Source organism: Tyto alba, unplaced genomic scaffold, assembly GCF_018691265.1.
Source record: "Tyto alba isolate M040663 unplaced genomic scaffold, T.alba_DEE_v4.0 Super-Scaffold_16, whole genome shotgun sequence".
NCBI classification, from domain to species: domain Eukaryota; kingdom Metazoa; phylum Chordata; class Aves; order Strigiformes; family Tytonidae; genus Tyto; species Tyto alba.
Window position 1 is genome coordinate 34,020,083 of NW_024881278.1, and position 26,572 is coordinate 34,046,654.

Here is a 26,572-nt window from a genome sequence, read left to right on the forward strand (position 1 = left end):
CAACAGACTCTATGTTTAGTTTCTAGTTCTCCGAGTGCATAAGCGAGACCCTGCCCCCTGATGTGGTTTCTCCACAGAAACCCGCCTGAGTCTGCAGGCGGCTTGAGAAAAACAGCTGAGAGTCTTCTGGTAATTCCTGTTGGTATTAATCCTCAAATTGCTGCTATAGCACTCCTGTCAACAACTCAGGAACTGTAAACCCATCAAGAAGAAGACAGGAGAACCTCAGCAAAGATGCAGCCTGACTGCTGTGTAAATACCCTTTGTCCCTGGGACTGAGGGGAGGATGACGCAGCTGGGCAGAGGTGGCTGGTCTTGGTGAGTCTGCATCATGGCATCACCTTATTCTGTCCTGAAATACGAGATGTTGACAGATTAAAAACTGTCAGTTTTTATGGTTATTGCTATACCAGCTGTTGCACAGTGATACCCAGTGGCAGTATGAACGTAAATGCAATGCAAATAAGCTGGTTTTCAGTTAGCCTTGGTCTGAGTGATCCCCTTCTGGTAAAACAGCAAAAAATGGGGATAGGGAGTAAAGATGCTCCAAGTTTCGGGCCAAGGAGCTACCCAGGTCTGGAATTGTCCTTTAAAGTAAAAGACAGGGAAGCCCCATCTCAAATCCTGTGGTTGTCACTGGGATTTTGGGCTGCTATGAAAATTCACACCTAGGAGTAAGTTTCTCAAAACCCAGAACTGGACTTCAGTCCCTTATGTTTAAAAATACACTCTTCTCTGAGCTTGTTACAGTGGAGAGCCTGCTCCACAAACAGCCTATTTCTTCAAACTGCAAGAAAACAGGAATACTTCTGGAAATTTACTTGGGTTCAAGGACTACTTGCATTTTTTTTTCTTCAAGATAAAAGATTTAGGGGATATCAATATTGTTTTCCTTAGCTATATGATGTTTTTCAGTACTAAATGAAAGATGCTCCTGTCACTGATTGCTAAAAAATGCATTTAAAGAGCCAGCAAAACAAGTTGGTCTTTCCCTTTGTCACTAGGGAAGACAGAAGTCTGCAGGAAGTGAGGCCCTCCTGGAAAAGCAGGACAGGCCAGCAGAGAGCAGTGTTTTATCAGGAACATCATTTCCCCTGGGACGGGGCAAAATAGTGCAGTATTTCTTTCTCATAGTTGAAATATCTTGCATATATGTTCATAAAGAACGCTGCAGTTAGGATTAGAGATTCCAAAGAATGGGATTGTAATGCTGAGGGGAGGGGGCTTCCTCCTGTGAAAAACATCATTTATGTACATGGGGAACAGTTCTCAGTCTGTTCTTGGAAACATCCTTGCCTCATCTGGGGCCCTCGGAGGGACTGTAGATGGTTCGAAAGGTTTTGCATTTGTTCCTGAAACTTTCTCACATACAGTGCTGTGGTCATCCCTAGGATTAACTCAAACCATATAGTCTGAGGTTTGTTAACAAATTTTCAAGTGTGGTGTGTACATATTATATATATTACTTATATGTGCACATTTAGATTCAGAGCTTGGTGTATTATATTGGGAACCAGTTATTTGGGAAACAATCTCTGTGATTGTTATAAGAATAATGCTGTTGGATGTCTGAATGAAAATTAGCAAAAAGTGATCAAAGACAAATTGTACAAACATGAGAAACTGTATAATGAAAAGGTTATTTTACCAGTTCACTCACGATTATTGCAAACAGCCACAGGGTTATATTACAGATATAAATACAAGGTCAGTATTTCTGGCACAGTGTATTCATGATCTGCCTATGATTGGTATCTGAGAGCGGTACAGTTAATTAAGGCTCCCTGTACAGAGCATGTTTCCCTCAGTGCTGCCGCCCCTGCCCTGCTTGGGGACTGGCTCTTCCAGGCAGCAGCACAGGTTTAGGAAGTTCAAAGGTGTGAGGAGTCTGTTCCCAGTTCGTGGCAGGTGCTGGTGCCACTGGAGCTGTGGCAGCAGCCCACGGGTGCTCGGGCACCAGCCTTCCACCTGCTCTTGCCCTGCATCTCAGTTCCCAGCTGTGTGCTGGGTCCCAGGTGCTCCTCAGCCACCTAACTAATAATGCTATTGATACTATTGCATCTTTAAAGGACAAAAGAATACCTCGGGTAGCTCACTGAGATATTTCATTTGAAGATTTTGGAGTTCCTCTTGTAACAGCAGTCCGGGAAGCCAAAAGTCCTGCCCCATGGCAGACTGAGTTGGGATTGTCTGAAGAAGAAAAATATTTTGGAAATCCTGAGGAAAAGTAACAGCAACTAAACGTACAGCTCACATTCCCATCCAATATTCATTTTCTCCATCTCAAAGAATAAATTATACTAGTGCTGACCTTTAACAGAAAAGCGTGATGTTCATTGAACAGGGAACATTAAGCTTGTTTCCCTACGGATCTAAGTCCTACAACTCCTTTATCTCCTTGCTGCAAGCCACATATCTGTAGCGTTTGCTGTGATATTCTATCCTCACGTTCTCCCCATATCCCTGAGCAGGATAGGTAGCTCTGCAGTGCCATTGCTTACCCGAAACCCCACATGGCACCTGCTGCTCTCTGATGCCCTCCACTGTGGTTTCTCATCACGCCTCCCCAAAATTTCTAGCAAGGCAGAACTTGGCACGTACTGTCACTTCCCTGGAGCTGCATCTGTCCCTGGTCAGAAGGCCGTGGTCAAACATAGTAGATAAATGCTGAGTTGCTGTTGCCTTTCCTACAAAGAAAGCATAAATAAGGTATTTCTCCATCTCCTCTGGATACTCACCAGGTTTTTACAAAGTCAGAAATTAAACATCTTTAAGACATTTATGTTTCTGACAATTGTGGCTGAAACTAGTAACTGATTCATAGTTTTGGAGGGGCAGCAGGTGAGCAAAACAATCACATAGGCCTCCTATTCTGAGGAAATCAGGATCAAAACATGCCTTTGCCATGTTCCCATGTAGGCTCTCCACTGAGTGCTTTACTTTTCCAGCTTTGTCTTTGCTTTTCCAATGATGATTTCTGTGGTCTGAAGTAATATGTCTTCTTGTCTTCCAGGTTTTGTTTTTTTTTTTTTCTGTGCTAAAGGTGTTGTGTGGCAATAAGTTTAAACTCTGAAGCACCCTAGAATTGGGCCAAGTAAGTATATTTTGCTCTTGCTCTGCAATATAGTAGGGTGTAATAGATGATCTTGGTGGCTTTGCATTGGATTTGTCTAGAATAAATGCTGGATGGGCTCCACCATGCTCTGTGATCATATTGCAGAGGCTGTCTCCCAGGGGATGTCACTGAGGTTTTCATTAGTGGTTGTGGCTGTAGTGCCACAAAACAGAAAAACCGAGCAGGTCTCTGCTGTTCCTTATTGCTGTTCTCAAGCCATGTGCAGAAATGAGCTGTAACTTGGAAAATGCTGCCTCAGCGTGGTCTTTTTGGTGCTCTACAGGCTGAAGTTCTTCACAAATTTATCATGACCTACATAATTGACCTATATTATGCATCTATTTGTTAAATAGGTTGCACTAATTAGAAACATGAATGGGGATGGCTTAGCAGTTATTTAGTTATACTGAGGTATGTACCTGTTGTCTGCAGTGATGTATGGGAGGATCATTTCCAGATTTTCCCTCTCTGCCCCCTCCATATTTGGCCTGTGCCTTGGATTATTGCAATAAAACATGAATTGATTCTGCTTCAGAGAAAAAAAAAAAAAAGTAAAATTGCTTTTATTGCCCTTCTAGGTAAGGGGATATATCCCCATGCATGTCTGTATGCAAGAAAATTAAGCATGAGGGAGAAAATGCAGCAACATTTTCAAGTCCTTGACTTGTAGGGCAGCAAGTAGGGGCCGAGTGTGCTTTGCACTTCAGTCGCTACTGAGACACATTTCTAGGCTGGGAAACAGCATTACGCCATTTTGCTGATATCTGAACATTCTGTAATGAATGGGTTTATTTCTCCTTGCACTTGTGTCTCACCTGCAGGCTGTAGGAACTGTTTGAAATCCAGGATGACATTGAAATGTGGTGAGTTTAATGGAATTGCACCTGTTCCCGGCAAGTATGAATTTTGGTTTTAATGTTTCAGACTGACATCCAAAGCCTGGCTGATTGGCCTCTGGGGGCAGATTTGGATCACAGCTTTAAAACAGATGTCTGCTGCTACAAACCCTAGCAGTTGCATTAACAACCCTCTCAAGTGGTTTCCACTGCTGCATCCTCATTCATACAGACGGGGTGTGCAGAGTGTAATCTAATCGAGGAGAATTCCCCAGATTTTTTTTTGTGTATGCTATCAGTACATTTTTAACTTCTCCAAATTCATTAAAAATGCATCCATCTGTGGGCATGTCACATAGCACTGTGTGGAATATTATCTGTAATTCCTCCAAGAAGCTGTTTTTTTGAAGGAAAAATGGGTGGGGAGGATGCATAAAGTGAAAACAAATTTCTACCATTTTTAACTGTTCACGATTTCAGGAATTGTTCATGCCTCATGTTAGGGATGGGTTTCCAGGCAGTCAAAAACGTATGTTGTACCAGTGAATGTGTGGGCAAAGCATTTGTTCAGATATGTATATTATTCATTAGGTAAACTGGTTGTCAAGTGGCACAGGTTTGTCTAGCTGAATAGACAGCCCATGCCTTGACCGGGCTTTTGCTAATAAAGATTTTTATGATCTTGTCATAATCTTGGAGTTAATTGCAAATATTCTGAGGAAGAAGAAAGTCCTTTCTCACCTTATCATTCTGCTTCCTCTGCAGAAAATTGATCCCTACCTCTTCTGTAGAGCTTTTAAGAGCTATTACTGTATGACATGTGACGTTAAGGCTCAAAAAAGCAGCTTTTGTTAAAAATGCTCTGATTTTAAAAAATATTTTGTGCATGATATTTGAAACCTAGAATAATTTAGCTTCAAACTGACCTCTCGAGGTTCCCATGATCAAACTAGGGCCAAATTTGAACTTTGATCAGGTTGCTCAAAGCCTTGTCCAGCTGAGTTTTTAGTATCTCCAAGGGTGGACCCTGTCTCAGGACTGAACCACCTGTAAGGTGAAATTCATTTCCTCGTACCTAATAGGAACCTGCCATGTTCCAGCTTGCACCCGCCACTCCTTGTGCTGTCACTGAAGGTTTCTGGGAAGAGCCTGGCTTCGTCTTCACTTCTTTAGGAAGCTGCAGAGAGCAGTAAGCTCTCCCCTTTGCTTTCTCTTCTCCAGGTTGAACAAACAAGTGTTGAATGGAGGGGTAGGGTCTCTTTCCTCACCTGCAGGCTCCCCTTTTGCTAATATAGCATGGCTGGCCGCCTTTGCTGCAAGAGCATGTTGCTGATCCTGGTCAGCTTGGTCCCCGGGGGCTTTTCCACGGAGCTAGCCCTCAGTCTGCCCGTTTGTGTAGGGATTTCTGTCCGTTCTGGGGCAAGATTTGGCATATGCCTTTGCTGGACATGGAGGCCCCTGTCAGCCCACTCCTCCAGCCTGTCCCGGTCCCTCTGAAGAGCAGCCCTGCCCTCCAGCTCGGTGCAAAGTGCAAACTGGCCAAGAGTACATTGCACCTAGCCTTCCAGGTCATTAACAAAGACCCAAGTAGTATCAACTACTGAAAAACCCCCTTAGTAGTCAGCTGCTGACTACAGACAGTAGCTGTGGGTTGTGTGTGATGATTTGTATCTTCACATGATTACTTGTTTTCACACTGTTTAGTTTCATGACGGATTTTCTCTGTGTGTCTTACTATATTTTCAGGGACTATTATATAAAGCATGTTAGAAGCAATCTAAAATTATGAAGAAAGCCTGAAAGTGTCTGTCTTTCCTTCACATTGATAATATTCTATTGGTTGATATGTGTAGAAATGGAAATATGGAAATACAGCTGTTTGCAGACACCCCCCATGTATATAACCAAGGTATCCAATCTTAAAACTAAATCTGACCTGAAGAGTTACTAGCACATGCTTTTTGATTGCACAGAAATGTGACTGGGTCAGATTAAAGAGCAAAAACTACCTCTAGAGGCCCATTTCAATGTGACAGTGCTGTCTGAGTCAGCACAGCCTTCTCTGACACTGCCTTCCTTGAGCCAACGAGAGGAGCTGAAGCCATGGAGGTCTGGGGCACAGCTCTGTGGGTTTTGCTCTGTGACACTTTCATGCCAGCTTTACAGAGGGAGACATAAATAACTGTTCACAGGTGCTGTTCTTGTATTTATCTCAGAAGCTGCAGGGGAGCACATCAGAAAAAACCCTTGACTTTAAATTAGGGTACCTTCAAAAATGTGGCATTGTATCCAGAGGACTATGCCCAGCTTAAACATCTGCATCAGATCGGGGTGCAGGCTTGTTTTCTTCTTCATTGAATGTCACTTCTCGTGCCTTGAGATCCATTTTTGGAGGTGCTCTGCTGTCCCAGTGCCTCTTGAGGAGGAGTTCACCGCTCCCAGTCTTCCATGTGGTTTTGTCTGACCCTGTACATTGGTGATGAATGCTTAGTGTCTCACAAGGGAGAATGATCCAGAAGGTCATTTTTCCACTCTGAAACACTGTGAACCTCTCATTTGTTAGGAGGTGCCTAAAGTTTTGTGTGTGAAACAATCATTGTGCACCTTTGAAGGAAAAGTATTCTCAGTTTTTTTCATTTTTCTACTGCAAATATTAATGGCAGCCTGTAGTTAGCCTTCAGTCATTTAAGCTTCAAGTGCTGCAGGACTGTTCTCCAGTATTTCTAACCTTCCTTGAAGAAGCAAACTAATTTTCAGTGGTTTAGTTCCTATGAAATGATCATATTCACTGTTGGTTATAAAGCGCTCGTATGCCAGGGTGGATGCAGGAGTGCCTGGATTGAATAGTTATGATTGGCTCAGAGAAGCGAACATAGGAAATCTCTTCTTTTCAACCTGAGGCACTTTAAGAAGACTTTTTTCCCAAACCAGCTTCCCTGCCCTTTGAGTATTGGGACTTTTGGGGCACCCACCTTGGGCACCCAGAAATACAGACACCAAAACCCATTAATTGCTTTTGAATGTAGAATGTCTTCTCTTACGCCACATTTTTTCTCAGTAAATGGGGTCACCTGCCTCTCTGCTAGCATAATTTATGGAAATAACTCATTTATTGCAAAATGTAATCCTAGTCTCTCTGATGAGCTCAGTTCTTTGATAATATAATGCAGAAAAGTTACGCTATGAGATTTTCAGAAGTCAGTTTTGATGTTAGGCTGCTGTGTGCTGGTTTGAGCCACCTTCATGCTCAACATGAAACTGAAACTGCATTTGTTGAAGAATAAGCAACTGAAACGATTGCTACATTTTAAGAGAATGTGTAACTGTGGCAGTCTGGAAAGGTGATGTATTAACAAGTGAAAACATTTTGGTTGTGTAACTGCGAATTTAGAAAAGCTATTTTTTGGTTCAGCTAACGAACTGAAAAGCTCATCAGTTGCAGAACAGTACTTGAAATACCCTAAAGGGACCCATTTCTAAAATTTTCTAAGTATAGACTTTGATGAATAGTTTGGCCATGGTTTTCAGGCGGTTGTTGCCTTGGGTCTTGATGCAGAAAGCAGTTGCAAGGAAGCTTGCTTGGAAGAGCATGCAGGTGTCCTGTGTGTTACCACACAGCGTGGTCTGAAGAGGGCCGCTCAGCCCTGGGGAGATGCTGAGAGCTTGGCTTACAGCAAAGTTCGTGAGAACGGACAGGGCTCAGCATTTTCATACTGTCTTTGAAATCGAAGCCAGGCACTGGAGAGAGTGGAGGGGGAAACAAGGTGACAGCCTTCACCCTTGCCAGTGTAGGCTTGAGGGCAGGGTGTTCTGGATCAAAAAGCACACAAGACCCCAATCTTCACCTTCCCCACACCCTAGCTGTGTTCCTCTAACCAGCGTGGGAAGCTGGGATGGTAGGGAACTGGAACCACTGCTGGTGGGTGAGTGGGAAGGGGAAGGAGCAGTGGCTGTGTGGCCCACTGAGGATGCAGGAGCTGGGACGGTGAAGGGAGAAGCCTCAGAGCCGTGTCCTGCTGATCTGGCTGCACCAGCCTGCTTCTGCCCCTCAAGCTCTTCTGCCCAGCCCATCAGAGCTGCTGGGGAAGCAAAGCACAGCAAAACCGAGGACTTTCCCAGAGCCAGTAGCGATTTTTTGCGTTAGGGACCACAGAGCCAGATCAGGAGATCTGCAGAGGTCTGCTCACTAAAGGTACCGGCTGCCCTTCAACGGGGGAAGCCCATTGAGCCGTTTGAAGAGCACAGCATCCCAGAGGGATGGATGGGGGGAATCAGGTGCTAAACCTCCCCTTGCATTTCCAGTGTAAAGGGAAAGAAAAATGCGTTTGGGTTGACCTGGCACCAGCCTGTCTGCTCACCTCCCATGAAAACCACTTCACCTCGAGCTTGTCCTCGTGAATAATGGGGGTTTGCATTTACCAAGTGAAGTGATCGGCCCCTCCAGCCTGCTATTCACTACTCCAATTAACAATCAGTTGCCTGAAAAATGGGCCAATCTGTTTCTTGGGGAGCCACATAGAAAAACCACAAGGCAAGCCAATTAGCATACCAGCCCTCACTGTCTAGGGAATTTAATTTAGTTATTTGGTTGATCTAAGTACCGAAATATTGTTGTTTTGTTATGGAGCATATAATGTTTGTTAAATGGCTGAAATCCCCCGAGGCCCATATGCTGCTGATATTCTCTGTGTCCTTCCAAGCCAGCCGAGGCAATAAGGCAAAACTGTTTTTGTCCCGCACATGGTCCCTGTATTTTCCTGGCATGACACAGCAGCTGGATGCAGGCAGAACAAACCTTCGCCACCCGGGGTGGGCGGGATAGCTTCTCTCTGAAATAGTTGCACACTTGAGCAAGCCCATTGTCTGCCCAGAAAGCATTTCAACCGCCTCTTACTAGGCAGCCACCACCTACAAAAAGTCCTGGGAGCCAGCGTTGGGACAACCTGTCTGCACAGCGTGTTGTGCGCGGTCAATTAGTTTGCAAATTGCCCATTTGCACATTCGCACATGAATTAGTTACGTTGCTCCCACAGGATTTATTCTTCTTGTCACTGCTATTAAGGAAGGCCCATGAATAAATAAGGTAATTTGGACAGATGCCTTTCTCCCCACACACACGCAGTTCTGGCCTCTTCCTTGGAGAGGACAGGCAATGGCTGGAATCCCTGGGATGCAAAGAGTGGTTCCCAGTGATGTTGCTTCTGTGTATTGCTAAGCCTCTGGGTTGACGCTGGTGTAATGGTGGCATGCATTGTGCCAAGTTTTTTTGCTCGTTTAATAGCTTTTTTTTTATTATTTTTCTAATAATAATGAAAAGAAAATAATAAGAAAATATATGACAGCTGTCAGTTTGTAGTGCCATTGCTGGTGCACATGCTCTGTGCTTGGAGAAGTGACACCAGTCCTGTAGCTGAACTGCTGCTTTTATGGAGAAATCCTATGTTGGGATTTCAACAGCCAAGCAAGTACCAGAGCCACCAAAATATTCAGCCGGATTTAACGACATCAGTTTCACTCTGGTCTGAATTTGCTGGAGCTGGTGAAAAGCCATGTTGGAAGGAAAGGAGTCTAACTGAACGGACAGTCCTGCTCAGTGTTTGCACCGCATTTAGTTCTCCAGTTCAAAAACCCAAAGTGCAGATTGCTGCCACCTAATCAGCAGAAGGAAAATATAGGTGAGGTGTGAGTCTATCTGTGGGCATTTTGGTCAGACATTTCAATTAAACTGTACGTGCCAAAAAAAAGAATTTGTGCTCTTACCACCAGAAATTGATAATCTCTGCAGATGTCTAAGGGTTCAGTTACCCAGCTTGGAACCTGCTGATGTTTCTCCACCACCACGAGGAAGAAGGGCCCTCCTGAGCTGGGTTTTAGGTCAGCTGCTGACCTCGCATGCCTTGCAGACTCTGATAGAATCTTGCTATCATCTTCTGGACCACTGGATTTCGGCCAGACCCTTGGCAGACCAGGGGCTACTGCCAGGGCTTTGAAAATTTATAGAAAAACAAGTAGTAAAGGGGCATCAATGTGGTACATGGACAACTGCATTTCTTTTAGGAAATCTCAGAGGCTGCTGTTGTAGATGCCCTGTAGGACTATCTTTAGCTCCAAGTAGTTGATCAGAGAAAGAGAACTTACTGCTCTGCAAGTATTTTTGGCAGCTGTAAAGATGTTGGAAAATACTGTTTTAACAAGAATTTGCTCTTGAATTATTTGGCTTAGTGGCTGACTTTAATGAAGGTCTGTGCATTCGCACTAGGTCAGCCACTTCATTCCTGTCCAGCCTGGCTCTGGTGGCTTGTTCTCTGGCACATAACACTGCTTGGGCACATCTTCCTTCGCTGCATTCATCGTTGCTTGTTTATTACAAGAAAAAAGACATAAAAAGCCTACAGGCGTTGCTGTATAGATACATGGTACCTGATTTTCTGGGGTGCTGTGAGCCTGTAGTGTTTGCAGCTTTCAGTGGGAATTGGGTAGAGTGAGTCTCATGTGAAGTTCAGACCCATGTCACAGATCTGTGTAACTGGTCTGTAGTCAGCATCAAAGCATCCCGGGTTACTTGGTGTTTTCCCAAACAGCTTGTATCTTGCTGAGCGAGGCCAGCGAAGCAGTATGATTATCCCATGCTGCTTTTGCAATTTCTTAGGACTATCTCTTTTCCACTAGACCATCTGGAAGGCAAAATGCAAGGACTCTTCCTTTCCAATGACAGAATTTGCGAAGGCAAAAGAAGTTGCATCTTTCCTGACCTTCTCCTCCAGAAATTCAACATGTATTTTCTTGTGCACTGACTAGGTGAGTTACCTATTGCTGGGTCCCCAGAGGCCACAAAACAACAACAAAACAAAACAAGAAGAGAAAAATCTATCTCTGCCTCATATCTTTATGCCCTAGTTTCCGATAATGTCTTTTCTGGGGGTGAATAATTTTACTGTACCCCATGTACACGTGACACCATGTATGAACAGCCAAGTTCATAGTTGGCACAGTTAAGAACAGCCCATTTTTTTGGCTGCTGTAAATAACATTAGGGAATCCATGATGAAAAATATGTCCCTTCTTTCTTATCCAAATTCATCTCACTTCAGAGAGAGCATGTGTTCCAACCACAGCATCTTACTCAACCTTTTCTTCAGCTATTTTAGGCACCATCCCAAAGGTCTGTCTTCACTCACCATCTTTTCCCGTGGACATGCAGACTTTGATTTGGCTGTAGCTTTTTTGAAAACAATAACGTATTCCTGAAGGTGGTTAAATTTGTCTGCACATCTGACTTTACCCTGCGCTATTTAATGCTCATATTTGAATCCTCTGCAAATGCAATGAAAACCCAGTAACATTTAATGTTTCTTTGCAGCCCGGTGGTTAACCAAACTCTATTGGGCTGAGAAAAGGCTGCTGTAATTTGAAGATTTAGCAGTTAAGTAGATTGAAAACTGGTCAATATGGGCACAGCCAATACTGTCTAGCAATAAATTATTTTAAAACCAGAATAAAATTCCTTTGAGAAGCTGTAGTATTATGTTATCAACATGCTTACATTCTTTGAGTTAGTTGCTAATCTGATGGAAAAGGACCATTTGTCTTTTCCGAAACAATAAAAAGCAGGACTTCCCTGGTTCTGTGTTAGCTCTCCCAAAATTAGTGTTGGAGAATTTCCCTGTGGAAAGTTAAGGAGCTGGTAGTTTCCTGCAGCTACCGCCAAAAGATATGACCACTGCTTCTTTCCTTGTTTAAAACTGCAAAATTTGATTAACTAGAAGAAAATTACTCTGAGCTGTGAATGACAGCTTAACAAGCAGTGTATTGTAGGAAGGCTAGCTAACGAGCAGAAGATACGTTTGCTCTTGGTAAATGTAGAAACTTCCTTATTACTTTCTTTGACTCTATTAGTCACAGTCTTTTTCAGTGCTGTATTTATATTCCCGTGTCGGTCCTTGCCATTTCCTTCCTGCCAGTCAGTAACCATTGGTGCAACTATTTCCTTGTAGCTACTGCAGTTTAAAGCAAATAAGGATGTGATCCCATGTCTCATCCCATTGATGGTCCTAAGATCGGAGGAACTCGGAGTGTGCGTGGGGTAATGAAGGACCAGGACACAGCTTTTCTGGCACAGGCCACTGCTCTTTGGTCATAACTGTGGTCCACATGCTTTGGGGAATGGGTAACTGCTGCATTTTATTAAAGACCCACAACTGAAATAATAATAATCGGATAAAAGGATCATTTATTGTCAAACGATTATGGGGCTGCATTATGTGGTTTCATATCTTTTCCTTCAAAAGCTCTGCGTTGCAAACCAGCTTGCAGTTTTACTCTGTGCCATTAAGAATTTGGTATTACACAGGAGTATATTTCACATGGCAAATTCTGTGGAACATGGATTATATTATCAGGAAATAAATAAAAATTTCTCAAGTTAGCCCTGGCTCTTCCAGTGGTAATCAGGAAATCATTTGTCCTTAAGCTACAGCAGAGGTTTGGTTTCTTAAAAACTGAATAGGGAAAAATGCTTTTAGGGTGATTTCTTTACAATAAAAACATGATAGGCTTAAAGCAAACTGATGATCTTTGTGAAGCCGTTCACAAAGCTGGGGAGCAACCAGGTTCCCAACTGATGTAAGTCAGCATAGACCCATTAGCTGGCGGTGCTGGGTTTGTGTGTGTGGTGCAGGGTTTTGGCAGCGGGGAGGGGGCTGCAGCGGTGGCCCCCTGGGAGAAGCTTCTGGAAGCTCCCCTGGCTCCAAGTCGGTCCCACCTCTGGCCAATTAGTGGCTGAACCAATTAGCGATGGTGGTTGTGCCTCTGCGATAACGTGTTTAAGAAGGGGAACTTGAGGAGGAGGTGGAGCTGTGAGGAGGAGTTGTGAAGGAGACACCTCTGCAAACACTGAGGTTGGTGGAAGACAGGAGGAGGAAGGGAGAGACCCCCCCTGTATCCCGTGGGGAGATGGCAGGGCCACCCCCCTGCCACCCAGGGAGGTCACCAGTGGAACAGAGGCCGACCTGCAGCCCGTGGGGGACCCCACGCCGGAGCCCGAAGAATGCTGGGTCGCTGTGGGAAGCCCACGCTGGAACAGTTCGTCACTGGGAAGACTGCAACACGCAGGAGGGACCCACGCTGGGGCATCTCGAGAAGAGCTGCGGCCTGTGGGAAGGAGTCGTGTCGGAGAAAGTTCATGGAGGACTGTCTCCTGTGAGAGAGACCCCACGCTGGAGCAGGGGAGGAACGTGAGGAGTCCTCCCCCAGAGGGGGAAGGAGCTGCAGAGACAACGAGTAACTAACTGACCACAACCCCCATCCCCTGCCCCCCTGCACCTCCGGCGGGGAGGAGGTAGAGAAATTGGGACCAAAGCTGAGTCTGGGAAGAAGGGAGGGGTGGGGGGAAGGTGCTTTTAAGATGTAGTTATACTTCTCACTGTCCTACTCTGCTTGTTAAATTAACTGGTGGTGGTGTTTAAATTAAATTGATGTTCTTTTTCTTCCCCTAACAAGTCCGTCTTTTGCCTGTGACCATAATGGGTGAGTCACCCCTCCCTGTCCTTATCTCGATTCCTGAGCCTTTTGTTTTATTTTGTCCTCATCCCTGAGGGGGGAAGGGGTGAGTGAGCGGCCATCTCTGCGCTCACTTGCCCTCTGGGCTCAAACCAGGACACTGACAAAAGTGGGTCAGTCCACAGCAGCTGAGGATCCAGCCCCATGACTTTGAAAGAATTGTCATCTTACTGGCAAAACCAGGGAAAAGACTGTAACAGGATTTCGTGAGTGTAAATAATACCAAAGAGCAAATAAGAGGGGCTGGGGACCAAATAGGGTGGCTGTTCCATTTGCCATTTATTGAAATCTTTCTTTATTGGAATGTGCACCAATGTGGGCAAGCTGGCTTGCAGAGCCACTCAGGGATGTTAACGTTTTTTTACTACTGTTTAGTGTCTGTCACTGCAGTGGAGTTAGGCTCGTGAACAGTGCACCTTTAATAACAAAACTCCTGAGTTAATCTCCTTTAGAGGTCTGCATGGCATTACTAGCTATAATCTAACCCTTCCAGGTTACGGTAGATGCACTTATGGGCATAAAACCTTCTTTGGGAGAATTAGGTATTTTCTCATTATGCGTGCTAATAGCTTTTCACTGAATATCACCAAATTTCCGTGAAAATCTGTTTGATTTTCACTGGGAAGTTGCAGAGTTTACCCAGTCTGTAAGAGAAGATCTTAAGAATTTTCTCTAATGAGTTGTCCTCTAGCTACCTCTGAATTATGCAGGTGGGTTACCCTCTGATGGACTGATGGAAAATGAAAGCAGTCTGCCTTCAGAATAGGCAGATGCAGGAGGTGCGTGGGGAAGGAGATGCTGCAGCAGATAAGTCGCTGCTGTATGTGGAGCCATTTCAGGACAGTGTCCTGGGGGTTGAAGCATCCACCCATCTCCGTTCCTCTCTCTGCCTGCGGGACCTCGTTTACATGTGTCCTGGGAAAATGTGCAGCCTCTTGGGCTGACCACTGACCAGCAGCTTAGAAGATATTTAAGGTTTGCAAGGTTGCACCTAGACACCTGAAGTCTGAGCCCCGGGCAGCTAAAGCCTGTATTGGATCTGGTCTTTAGCCTCTGCGTCTCAGCTCCTTTGGGGAAAATAATGCTCCATTTCTCTGCCCTCATATGTCCAGGTTTAGCAAACCCTCCGTGAAAGGGACCTTCTCTTGCTTTGCTTGTCATGCTAATAATAAATAACCGCAGGACCGTAGTGACCGCAGCGAGAGGAGCTGTGAGTGCATCCCTAGCAGCAGCAGGCATCTCCTGCTGAGCAGGTGCCCCCTCATTGTGCCACAGATCCCTCACTGATCTCGTCCCCCACCTGGGACATTCGGAAATGCAAGGGTGACAGGGCTGTCTGCACGGTGGGTGCCCCGGCACTTGTCCTCCACCTCGGGAGGCAGGTGCTGACCAGTGCTGGCTACCTCGCGCTCGTCGCGAGGTGGATCAGGGAAATCAGGTCGCAGGAGAGATGGGTTGCAGCTTTGCCATCTGCAGAGGAGTCTGAGAGGGTCTGACATGCCGGGTCAGTGGCAGGTGTCCAAGGCACTGGGAGCATCGGAGGCTCTCATCCCTCCTGGATTATGAAGGACGAGGAGGACTCTGCTGGGAGACGATGTCTGCAGTCCAGTCTGCTGGGTCTTTCCTGCACCCAGCTGCAGCTGCAAACCAGTGTTGGCCTTGTGCTCCCCAGACACCGTGTTGCTGGAGTATTTGTATTCATAGAAACCTTTGTTGAGAACATAGCTGTGATTAGGTGCCAAACTCTGGAACACAGTAAATGGAACGAGGTGGTGCACCCCCCATTTCCCACCGTGGCTTGAGCATGGCCGTGGCAGAGGAACAAGGCGGAAGATGACATAGTGTTGAGTACTGTGAGCTCTTGGATGGCTGTGTTGTGAAAAACGGTCTCCGCTCCAAGGTGCAGGTGCACAGGACAGATCTGGAAGGGGTATTCCCTCCGTGTCCTAGAGAGCTGAGTTGTCCAAGGGCTCACTGACAGCTCGTGGCCATGCTGGAAGTGGAACTGAAGAGTCTCAAGTGCTTGAGACAAGGTGCTTCCACATTCCCTTTCTAAATAGCTCATCTCAGGTCCTGTGTGCCGTTCGGCTCAGGCAGCTGCCCAGCGCTGGAGAAAGCCCAGACTGATCTGTGATACTCTTGCCATCTAGTTTTGCTTTGGATTTAATTCACTGCTTTTCTTTTCAGAGAGTCGTTCGATGGGGCTTGGCTTGAAGAGGGGGCTGAAATGCCGTCGCACGCCCTGCATCTTGTGAGGGGAAATGTAATTAAGCCACCTACCTCTTAAATGCACAGCCTGCCTTTGAATAATCAGGGAAAGCCTCCAAAAGGGTTAAACACTTTATTTAGATGGCTTTGTTTGTTACGTGTGTGCTTTGCTTGTTCTGAGAATTAACGGAAGATAAGCTAAAAGTTCATTTATAAGAGTATTAAAGGATAATTATGATGGAGTAAATGCAGCAGGTCAAAAGGCATTATGATGAACAGAATCACAATATAGTGCTTGGGAAAATAAGCTAAAATGTACAATGCCTGACATCACTCACCGAACGCCATGGACAGCGTACTTTAATTTTCTCTCTGCTTCTTCATTCCCAGTCTGAATTAAAGTTTCATCCATCAGCACTCTGCTGTTCACGTACGAGCACGTAATGGTAATCAATTGCAGTAACTTAAACTTTTGGGCAGGCATAAATATGTGACCTTTTAATATCAACAAAATGATAAAAAAGATTTGGTAGGAAATCTGCTTCAATCAGATTAGAGGAGAAGTGGGTAAAGCTGATTACAAGCCCGCTAAACACAGTATTTGGGCAGTATTTGTTCAGAAACAATAGCGTTAATTCTACTTTAACAAGTATTATCTGGAAAATCAATAATTAATGGGAACCCATTATCAACTTGTAATTTAGCACAGAGATTAAGATGGGGGAGAAGTGAAAGCGAGTGGGCAACCTGCTTTTACTTGACCTGCCGGGCTGGTGGATTAGCGAGTGGCAGCAGGTTTCGTACCTTTTTAAAGGAGAGGTGGTGGAAATAAATCCAGCTGGGCCTCTTGCTCTTTGCCACCACCTCGCCCTCGTGCTTCCTCGCACTTTGCAGCCGGGTCACTGCAGCCTGGAGGACAGCGTCCTGGGTGGCGCTTGGCCCTGGGACGAGGGGGAACATCTCCCCCCCGAACCCCCGGGGCGCACGGAGAGGGGTGAACGGAGGGGACAGAGGCAGGGGGAGAGGTGCTGTGTGCGAACGGGTGCGGTCCCACCGCCTCGGCTTGGCTTCCCAAGATGTCCCTTAACATCCTTCTGCACCTCCCAGCCTCCTGAAGTGCCCGCTCCCGTGTTTTCCCCTCGACCAACAGGTCTTGGCAGCCACGTGTGCGAATGCACGTGAACGGCCAGATTTTCCTCAGCCAGCTCCTCCCTCCCCCCCCCCCCCCCCCGCCGTATCAGCTCTATTTGGGGAAACAACCTTATTTGTCCTCTGTGCTGTGTTGGGACTCAGAGGTCGTGGGCGCGTGGGCGGGCCAGAAGTGGTGCGCGCCCAACGTCGCTGGAGTAGGTCACGGCAACAGATGCCAAAGAGATAACGGTTTTGTGAAGGCAACACACTTCCAGAGGATACAGCTGTTCTGATCAAGGGTCTGTGTGTATGTACGCGTGTGCGTGCGTGCGTGCGTGCATCCCTCTGGGTATCTCTGTGTGGTTTCACTGAGGCCAGAGCAGGCTTTTAGAAGAGGAGCATTGCTGTCTGCTAAAGATCAGGCGGGCAGCAGTGAGCCGCTATTTACATCTCGCTGCTGGCCTGCCCGTTTCCTCCCACTGGGCAGAGGCTCTTTTTCCCCAGAGTCGAGTTACCTACCTGGTTTCGGGCAGAGCAAGGCGTGTTTTGTGGGCTGTAGTGGTTTAGCAGAAGAAGGGAGTAGAAGGAGACGGGCTGGGGACACTGGGAGGCAAGCAAGCCAGTGCTGGGGGGCTTGTGGAGCTCCTGGTGCGGCGGGACGTGGCTATAGGGACACCTGTGACTGGGATGTTCTTTGCCTTGCTCCAAGGCAATGGTCAGAATTGGGATCAAGGAAGACAAGCAGTGGCCTTTGGATAGGAGAGAGTCTGCGCAGGGATATCTCGTCTCTGTTAGCAGAGCAGTGGATAGAGCTGGAAATAGCGACGACTTGGCCTGGCCTCATGTTTCCCTCCAAGCCTGCCCTCACTCGCGGTGCGGGTGAAGGATGCCGGGACAGGAGGAGCAGCCCAAGAGCTCTTCTCCTTCTCCGCTCCCGCTGGCTGCGTCCTCCCTCTCTGAGTTGCAGTGACGGTGGGTCTGGTCCTTCCAGGGTGACCAAAAGGCTGATGTCCGGGATGTCCCAGGCATTGGCTGGACGCGCCGGCTGGCCCCGGGGCACGGCGTGCAGCCAGGCTTGTGATGGGGGCTCCTTGACAGGGGTGCTCGGGGCGAAGGGAACAGATTGAAGGCAGATTGTGCGGGCGAAGCAGCGCGGTGCTACACAGCTAGGGAGTGGCTTCAGAAATGGCATTTAATCATTCAACATTAACACAAGACATCTGTCACCATCCTCGGCAGTGACGGGGCTGCACAGCAAAACAATATGTTCCAGTGCTCCTAATCACTGGAAAAACACTACTTTTTGCAGAGAGTTCTTTTAGTGCCCAGCACAAATCCTTCTATTTTATTATAGCAATCCCAGCCAAATCCTCCAATAAATGGAGTTTTTATTAATGTGCAGCTGTTAAAGGAGAAAAAATAAAACTCAGAAATAAAAATGAATCCCTGAATAATCGGGCTGATCCCAGGCAGTAAGAACAAGCAGGCCAACCACATACTTACAGGTTTTTGGTATTATTTAAAAATATGGTCAGGGCTTTTCTTTCCCCCTCTGTTTTTTTTTTTTTTTTTTTTTAACAGGCCTGATTAGAGTTTGCTCAGGAAGATCCGAGCCACTTCTGTGGGCTGGAAGCACAGCAAGAAGGGGTGAGAGGCACGGGGATGAGGGTCACATCCAGTGTGTGTGCCTGGTATTTGCCTGCTGCCACGGTCGGGAATTTGCTCTGACCAGTGGCAGGGTGGCACCGTGCCCAGGGCAGCTGGGGTCCAGCTCTGCAGTGAGGGATGTGCTGGCTTCCGTGCAAAAATGAACAGAAGAGTGTCAAGAAAAAGAGGGTGGAAAGAGTGACAAAAGCCCTCCGACCTTTGCAGCTTGCATCTGAAGGATGGGGGGGGGTTTGCTTCGAGCGGTCACAGTTTGGGACTCTTTGCCTTTGAATTGGAGCTTGCCAGGTGAAATGTCACTTCCCAAGTGCCATTTTGCACTTAAAAAGGAAGGAAAAGTGATCCCGTGATGAAAAGTGATCCCGTGATGGTGGTGGGTGAGGCAGGTGATGAGCTGGGGGGAAGAGCAATGCCTGCTCTGGATTTAGCCCCGGGTCCTTTCCCTGCATGCAGGTCCTGGCCTGCCAAGGCATCTGCAGCCCCCGGGTCGTGAGTGGAGTGGCCTGCCCCGAAGGGAACAGGGCTCCTTCCTTTACACTCGCTATTGCAGCTGGGGGACCTGCTCCAACTCTGCTACACCCATGGCACAGCCGTTCGACCGCCCGGGTGCTGGCAGCTGGGCTTAACCAGGTTCCAGGCTATAATCCAGCTGGCAAGAAAATGACCATCAGGGGCTGTTTCCTGATGGCTTCAGCCCAAAGGAGAGTTCTGAGCGAGCAGAGGTGTAGGAGACCTGCTGGAGCTGCCATCAGATGCATGCACGTGTTTCTAGATAGACAGCTGAGAGCTCGGGCAGCCCTGTCGAAGCCTACCTAGAGCTAAGCCTTCATGGGGTGGGAAAAGTCAGCCTGGGCAGCTTCCCCAGAGCCAACAGGGCTTTTGTCCTGCCCAAGATGCTCAGAGCTGAGCTGTGGCCAGCAAGACGGTGCCTGTCAGTGGTGGTCAGACCCCCGTCACCCCGGCAAGCACAAGGCAGGCAGGATTGCCCAGAGCAGATAGCACCCTGCCCACAAAATGGCACGACCACCTCCACTATTCATTCTGATTAAAACGGAGACAAAGTAAAGCCCTAATTCTTCTGATTAAAGCTTAGACGTTAAGCTCTTCAGGCAGGATGCGTGCCTTGCCCTGTGCTCCCCTAAACCACTTTGTCCCCTCGGTGACGAGACACTAATAATACACTCCTTTATGTTTCTCCCCAGACACTCGTGCTGCCCAGTCCCTAGGGTGTACGACGTTCCTGCGACATCCCACCGCTTCTGTCTGGATAGTGCTAGTTATATGTCATCACCTGGCAGTTTTCAGAAGCGGGGAAGTAGGAGGAGCGGCTCCAAGCAAAGCAGAGGTCCAGGTCTGCCAGGGTTCAGCTTTTGGGTGCCTTGGGCTTTTCCCAGAGGAATTGCACTGGGAGAGACACCCCAGCCCAGGCATCGGTTGGGGTGTTACTCAAATGCTCTCTTAGATCAGGTGCTCTTACAAGCATGGGGTCAGCCCGCAGTAACAGCCCTGGAGGGGAGGGGTAAAAGGCAATTAAGGCTACAGTGATGAGTTAGGACATCAGTGACAGAAGCAGGTTTAATTGTCACTGGTTTAGCTTCATTTAATAGGTGTTTTACCCCAGCATAGCTCTTAGAAAGCTTTGCCTGAGTGCTCTGTACCCTGCTTTTCTGCTGTGCAGGACTGTCTGAGGATGCGGAATGGGATCATGCATTGCCTTTAAGGAGGAGCTCCTGGCACCTGCTGGGAAGCCTGTCCCTGGGCAAGACCTGGGCTGGGGTTTCGTCAGAGGCTGGAGGCACATCCTCAGGGCCCCATCCTTCACGTACATCCAGCTTCTTGCGGGGGAGCGGGGAAACTTCTGCCCCTAACATCTTGCATGGGGAAGCTCTCCCATCCCGCCTCGTCTGCACCGTGGGCAGAGGCACAGCCTGGTGTTGTTTGTCACGGATCAATGCATTTACTCATGTGGAAAAATGTCATTACCACCAGGGCTTGGCTTTTCTTCCCCCTTGAACGGCTCCCGCTGTGCCGGTGAGGGGCTGACTAATTGCCTCTTTTTCTCAGGCCGCCCCTGGGGACGGCTGCCCCACAGCCCGCCACGCAGCTCCCACACCGGCCACGGTTCACACCAGCACGCTCAGGGCTTCCCCCCCAGCCCCAGCGTCTCCTTTGCCAAACAAATGAACGCTCAGCTGCCTTGCAGGGCCACAGGGCTCTTCGTTACATCTCCTCCCATGAGCTGAAGAAAAGAAGGGGGGGGTCACTTAAAAAGAGACAGAAGGATGGGCCATGGGCTCCGGGTAAGGAGGGGAGATGCAGGTAACCCGCCTACAAGTGCTCCAGGTTGTTATGGTGCTGGGATGGCTGACAAAATGAAGGGGAAGTGGGGTAGGACACCCTAGAGAAACTGGAACCTCCCTAGGTACCGAGCCAAAGGAAACAAGAGCCTTCGCTGCCATTTCCAAATAGAAAGAAAATACGTTTATTCCACCTTCAAAATACAGTGAAACCTCAAGCCAAAGGGGAAGACTGCAGACAGTGATCCCACAAGGGAGAGGTTTATTTCTTCCTCTTGATCCTTTTCCTCTTCCTTTTTTCCCAGAGCATGACGACACCAACAATATAAGTCCTTACTTGAGGTGATTCATCGTCGGCAGCATTCAGTCTGTTCATTTTGGACAATATGTTCTCTTTTGGCATCAAGGTCCACCTTGACTGCGATGGAGGAATTGTGTCAAAGCGAAGACCAGGAGCTGATGGGAAAGCTGGAAAGTCCTTTGTGCTAAAATCTGTCCTTTATTATAGGAAAAATTAATCCCACAAAAAAAATGTAACACATTTTACAGCTAGGTGCTGCCAGTGAAGGAGCTGAAGAGAAAAGAAGATAAAAAGATGGCTCAGAAGTGAGAGGAGGACTGAGCTACGGCAGGAGAAACAGGCAGGGAGAAGTCCGTGCACATTGAAAGCTGCTCTTGCAGCATTCGGGAAGAAAATTGCAGAATACAATCTCAGAGTACAGAAAACACGTCCCCGAGAGCACGGAGGGAGCTGGGGCACAAAGAACCTTCCTGCAGGGTCAAGTAAAATGGGTGAAGTGAGCTACGGGAACCCTACCGCTTATATCTGTATTTCTAACCCCAAATAACGGGACTGCCCGCAAAGGTGGGACGGCCAAGCACTTACGCCTCTACTCATATGAGAAGGAGGAGCCATGCACAGGGATATATTTGATGTTATTTTTCTGTTATTTCTGTATGTTAGGTCCTCTAGATGGTCTGTTTGGGACAAGATTGCTTTGGTAAAAGGTCACTTGCTTGTATGGCAGGTGGGCTCTGTGAAACAGCCACATGCCAGCCTCTCTAGCGGAAAGATCCCAGTTTATGTCTCTTGGAAGTCCAGGCCTTAATGGGGCGGGGGGCTGTTAAATTAGTTAATGAATTATCTGCTCTAGTCTGAAAAGAAATGGAGGTGTTGCTTGGTGTTAGGGAAGTTCATGCTCCAAAACCTCCTGGCCCTCCTGCCGACACCATCTCGCCGCTCAGCTGCAGAGAGCTGGGAAAGCCCAGGGAGTCGCTCGTCGTGACAGACCCAGAGCCGCGCTGGAAGAGCCCAGCCCGGTGCTGAGAAGGGGACCCAGACCTCTTCGCACAGCTGAAGCCTTTGAATCCACCTTCAGGCAGAGGCACCACATTTCAGCACCTGGTTACGTTCAGGAGAGCCCATCTAGAAAACAGGATTAAAGGGAAGAGCGTGAGTAGCTGCCAGCGCGCGTGGTGTCCTCTGCTTTAATTAGGTTAGCTTCTTTCATGGCAAGTGCTGTCATACCAAGCTGAAAAATCAATACCATATGGCACAGCACTCGGAGAGCAAACTTGGAGATTAATTAAAGGAGAAGTAATTCTGTCAGGTCGCATAGCATAGCGCCTGAGATCAAGCATGGCTGAACGGGTTGGGAAATGCAAAGGCTAGGCAACACCTTCACCCAGAGCTGGGCTGGACTCTCCACCACTTTGGGGGCAGAACAGAGTGAAATCCCCCTTTTTCTACCCCCAACAGAGACACATTAGGAATACTGAAATCACTGTTTCACGTGTTTCTCTGGGTTTCTCTGTGTCTGCAGGACCAGCCGCTTGCTTCCAGCTCGCTGCAGGGCAGGGCTGGGGGGGGTGGGGGGGGCATTTGTTCTGGGAGGCTTCTGCTTGGTGAGGTGCTGGGTATGAACACGGAGAAGGTGCTGCCTGGGGGCTCACTGTGCTGCTGGGCTGGGGGCTGGGAAAGCCATGGGAGGCAGCAGGAAGAGGAAAACGCAGAGAGGTTCGGATGTTCTGACAGTGAGCACTGGACAGGGCTCGGAGGAAGAGGGGGGGTTGCTCGGAGGCTGGGTGGGTAGAGGTGTCCGGGAGGAAGGAAGGCTGAGAGGTAGGGAGGAGGTGAGGCAGGGAAAAAAAATCAGCCTTCAGGTCACCAGAGGAGCAGCCAGCTCTCACAGGGACCATTTCCAGCCCAGGCACTTCCCCATTAGTCCATTGCTAGATGGCAAAGGCTGAAATCGCGGATGTCGGTGGAGATATTCTGAAAGACCTTGCTGAGTTTTAACCGATTTTAACTTATTTTCATGTCATGCCATTATCTGATTGAAGGCTAAACATCTGAGTGAAGAAACTGGCTGACAGGGAGGGAGGGAGGGAGGGAGGGAGGGAGGGAAGGAGGGAGGGAGGGAGGGAGGGAGGGAGGGAGAGAGGGAGGGAGGAAGGAAGGAAGGAAGGAAGGAAGGAAGGAAGGAAGGAAGAAGGAAGGAGGAAGGAAGGAAGGAAGGAAGGAAGGAAGGAAGGAAGGAAGGAGGAAGGAAGGAAGAAGGGAGGAGAGGGAGGGGAGGGAGGGAGGGAGGGAGGGAGGGAGGGAGGGAGGGAGGGAGGGAGGGAAGGGAGGGAGGGAAGGGAGGGAAGGGAAGGGAGGGAAGGGAGGGAAGGGAGGGAGGGAAGGGAGGGAAGGGAAGGGAAGGGAAGGGAAGGGAAGGGAAGGGAAGGGAAGGGAAGGGAAGGGAAGGAAGGAAGGAAGAAAGGAAGGAAGGAAAGGAAAGGAAGGGAGGGACTCCATTGCTTGGGGAGTTTAATTTCCAGAGTGTGTAGCAGAGAATGTCTAGCCCTCTTTTGGGAGATGCTCATTTAATGAATGTGGCAGCTATTGTGTGTGCCTGGGAGCCTCACAGCCATTTTTCTTCTGCTGATATATATTTTTTTTTTCTTTTCTGCTTTAATGAGTGTTTCGCTAACTGACTTGATGATTTCTGTTTCATTAGCACATTTTGGAGGAATTGTCAAAAAATAATAAGCTACAATAATCGGACGAGCATAGTGTGGAGGAATAATAGCTCTTTTGTAGGGCTAATTGGAGAGGACGGTCCATCGGCTAGTTTGGGGCTCCTCGCACTTGGATATTCCCAGCCTAGCTGTGCCGTGTGCCCAGGACTTCCAACCCCCCCCCCCAGACCCAGGTCTGGTAGTCATTTCAATTAGCTTTAATGAGCTAATGTGAATGAGCACCGAGGAAAAGCGAGTCTGGAGCTGCCCTGTTTTGCCACTGCCCAGATTTTGCTTCTGCTGGAAGCAAAGGGACTTTGCCCGGGCCCTGGGTACCGCCCTGGCAGAGCATCCCCCGGACGGGCTGTGTCCTGCTCTGCCAACCCGTACAGGGCAGGAGGGGGTTGCCCATGGGGATGTGAGATGGGCAGGTGAACGGGGTTAGAAAATAACAACAGAGTGGAAGCGAAAAGCAGCCAGAAATCAGAGCTACGGCTGTTGTGCCTGCTCCACCCAGGTTTCTTCCCAAACACCCTGTCCTTCACGTTCCCAAATATCACCAAATATCGTCCCAAATTTACACCTCTGGGACAAAGCCATCTCCTCCCTACAAGCAGGGACGGGGCTTTCCATGGGCTACATCACCTACAGCTCCTGGAGATACACAGGGTGAGCCCTGCTTGCTCACCGATTGCCACTCCTGCCTCCGGTCACACTTGCAGGGGTAGCACCTTGATGGTCATTTGTTCGCCCTGTCTTTGGCTATGAATTAATTAGGAGATGGGCCCCAGGATGCTGTGACAGCTGCCCTGTGTGCGGCACTTCCCAGCAGGTTGATTAAATCTGCAGCACCCCAGATGTGAGAGCCCTGTGCGCTGGCACATGGTTTGCTCTTAAACTCCACTTAAACCGTGACTGCTCTTCTGGTTTTAATCAAAGGCAAATGCCTTCAGGCAGAAATCCGTGCGGAGGAATTAGTGGGGATGACGCTGGGGCATGTGGAATGGGACATGGGAAGGGATCCCCGTCAGTGGCAAAGCAGGGCTGCCGATGGGCTTGTAAGCTTGGCTGGAGATGCCGCATCGCTGAGCGGGCGGCACGCGTGGCCAGCTGTGGCTGTGCTCACCCCGCAAACCCTGTGCTTCACCCACATCAACCCAAGCTACAAACAAAGCTCTTTCCGCCGCCTGGCAGTGCCGGGAGCGCAGATTTCCCCACTCCTTTAACCCGGTCGTGCCAGCTGTCCCTGCAAATCCATCACCCCAAAATGGAGCGTAATTGGCCCTATATCTACCCATAACTGGCCAGGAGCACACGTAACCTGCCACTTGGTCTTGGCTGCAGCCTGAGAAAAGTCCCACCGCCCCCATCACAAGGAGGCAGCCTACCTGTAACTCAGAGGCGGGGATTTAGCCCTGTGAAACACCGACACGCCTCACTGCAACACCCCCCTCCCTTTGCTGCCTTCTCCCCTCGCCATGGCCTGTTTCTCAGTTCCTTTCCACCCCTGTGTTGTTTTTCACAACGCCAACCACTTCCCCGTGCTCGCAGCAGGACACGGAGGAGGTGGAAGAAAAGCCCTTTTCCTTCTACCCATGCTTATGGAGGCAGGGACCTTCCCCCCAGGCTCCTCGCCAAATCGCCCGCGTTGCCGTCGGCTGGCTGGTTTGCCCCGCTACACTGCGCTCCCCGTCCAGCCGGGCAAGGTCTACCACGGCCACCAGCCAGCCAGCCGAGCTTGCCCTGCAGCCTGTGGCTTCAAGATCATCCCTGGGGACCGGGCTCCGACCTTGCTCCCGTGCCAGGCTGCCCGGAGCTGACGTGGATGCCTGGCAGGGAGCCGGCGAGGAGCACCGGGTGTGCGGCAAGAGCCGGGCTTTCTGAGAGCGTTCCCCATCCAGCCCGGAGCACGGGAGCCTCTTCCACCCTGGGCTGCCTGAAACTGTCAGATGGTCCTTTATTATTGACCTGATTCATATCTAAACCAGGGAGGTGAAAGCTGTCTTTTCCCATTACTAATCCCCTAAACCAGGGCCCTCCAATACCTTCTCCTTGCTCCCCGCTCCTCACCGCTACCGCAGGGGGTTGCAAGGTGAGTGCATGCCCTTCTGGGGTTTCCCCGAGTTTTACATCCCTGCAAAGATACAGGCCCCCAAAACCCACCAGCCGCTGGCTTGGGAGCCCTCACCGGCTGCGGAGGGTCTGCCAAAACGTCGCGTGTGTCTGTAATCCCCCAAGGACTTGCAAGGTTTGTCCCTGGCGTCTGCCGGGGACGGCCCCAGGCACCTGCCCCGTCCTATACGGATGCCACCCGTCGGTGCTGGGTGCTGGGTGCTGGGGCCCCCCACCCGCCCTGGCTGGAGCCCTCGCCGTGGGGCTGGGTGCTGGGGCACCCCAGGGCTGCCGGGCCGGCTGGAGCAGGCGCCCTCCCCGTGGTGGGGTGAACCCTGGGGAAATTAGAGCAAGGAGCGACGTTTGATATTCTGCTCTTTGAGCGATTAATAATCTTTCAGCGTCGGAGAATCAGCTGAAAATCTTCCCTGGAAAATAACGAGCGGAGAAACATTTACTGATTAGTCTAATCCCAGCTAATCCTAGCTGATGAGCATATATCAAGATATCCTTTAACCGATTTATGGTCCACGGGGACTGGTGGAGAAGCCCCTCTTTGCCTCAGCCGGGGGAGGTGGCAGCGCGTGTGTCCCCCGGCCCCCGCGCCGCTGCCCCGGGCAGCAGTGCCCCATCCAGGCCGCCTCACC

At 48.9% G+C, this 26,572-nt stretch overlaps 1 long non-coding RNA gene across 2 annotated transcripts in view; it reads left to right on the plus strand.

Moving 5' to 3' along the window:
- The window catches only part of LOC116961877, a 13,967-nt gene extending 1,168 nt beyond the window's left edge, over positions 1-12,799 (plus strand). Inside the window, exons 1-5 of one of the 2 annotated variants that reach the window (XR_004407185.2) lie at positions 248-318; positions 3,014-3,094; positions 3,937-3,978; positions 10,621-10,749; positions 11,946-12,799. This is a non-coding gene — a long non-coding RNA (uncharacterized LOC116961877). Of the gene's footprint in view, positions 1-247; positions 319-3,013; positions 3,095-3,936; positions 3,979-10,620; positions 10,750-11,945 lie in introns of those variants that run through there. The other variant, XR_006165017.1, reaches the window with a different exon arrangement.
- Positions 12,800-26,572: the final 13,773 nt, after the last annotated feature.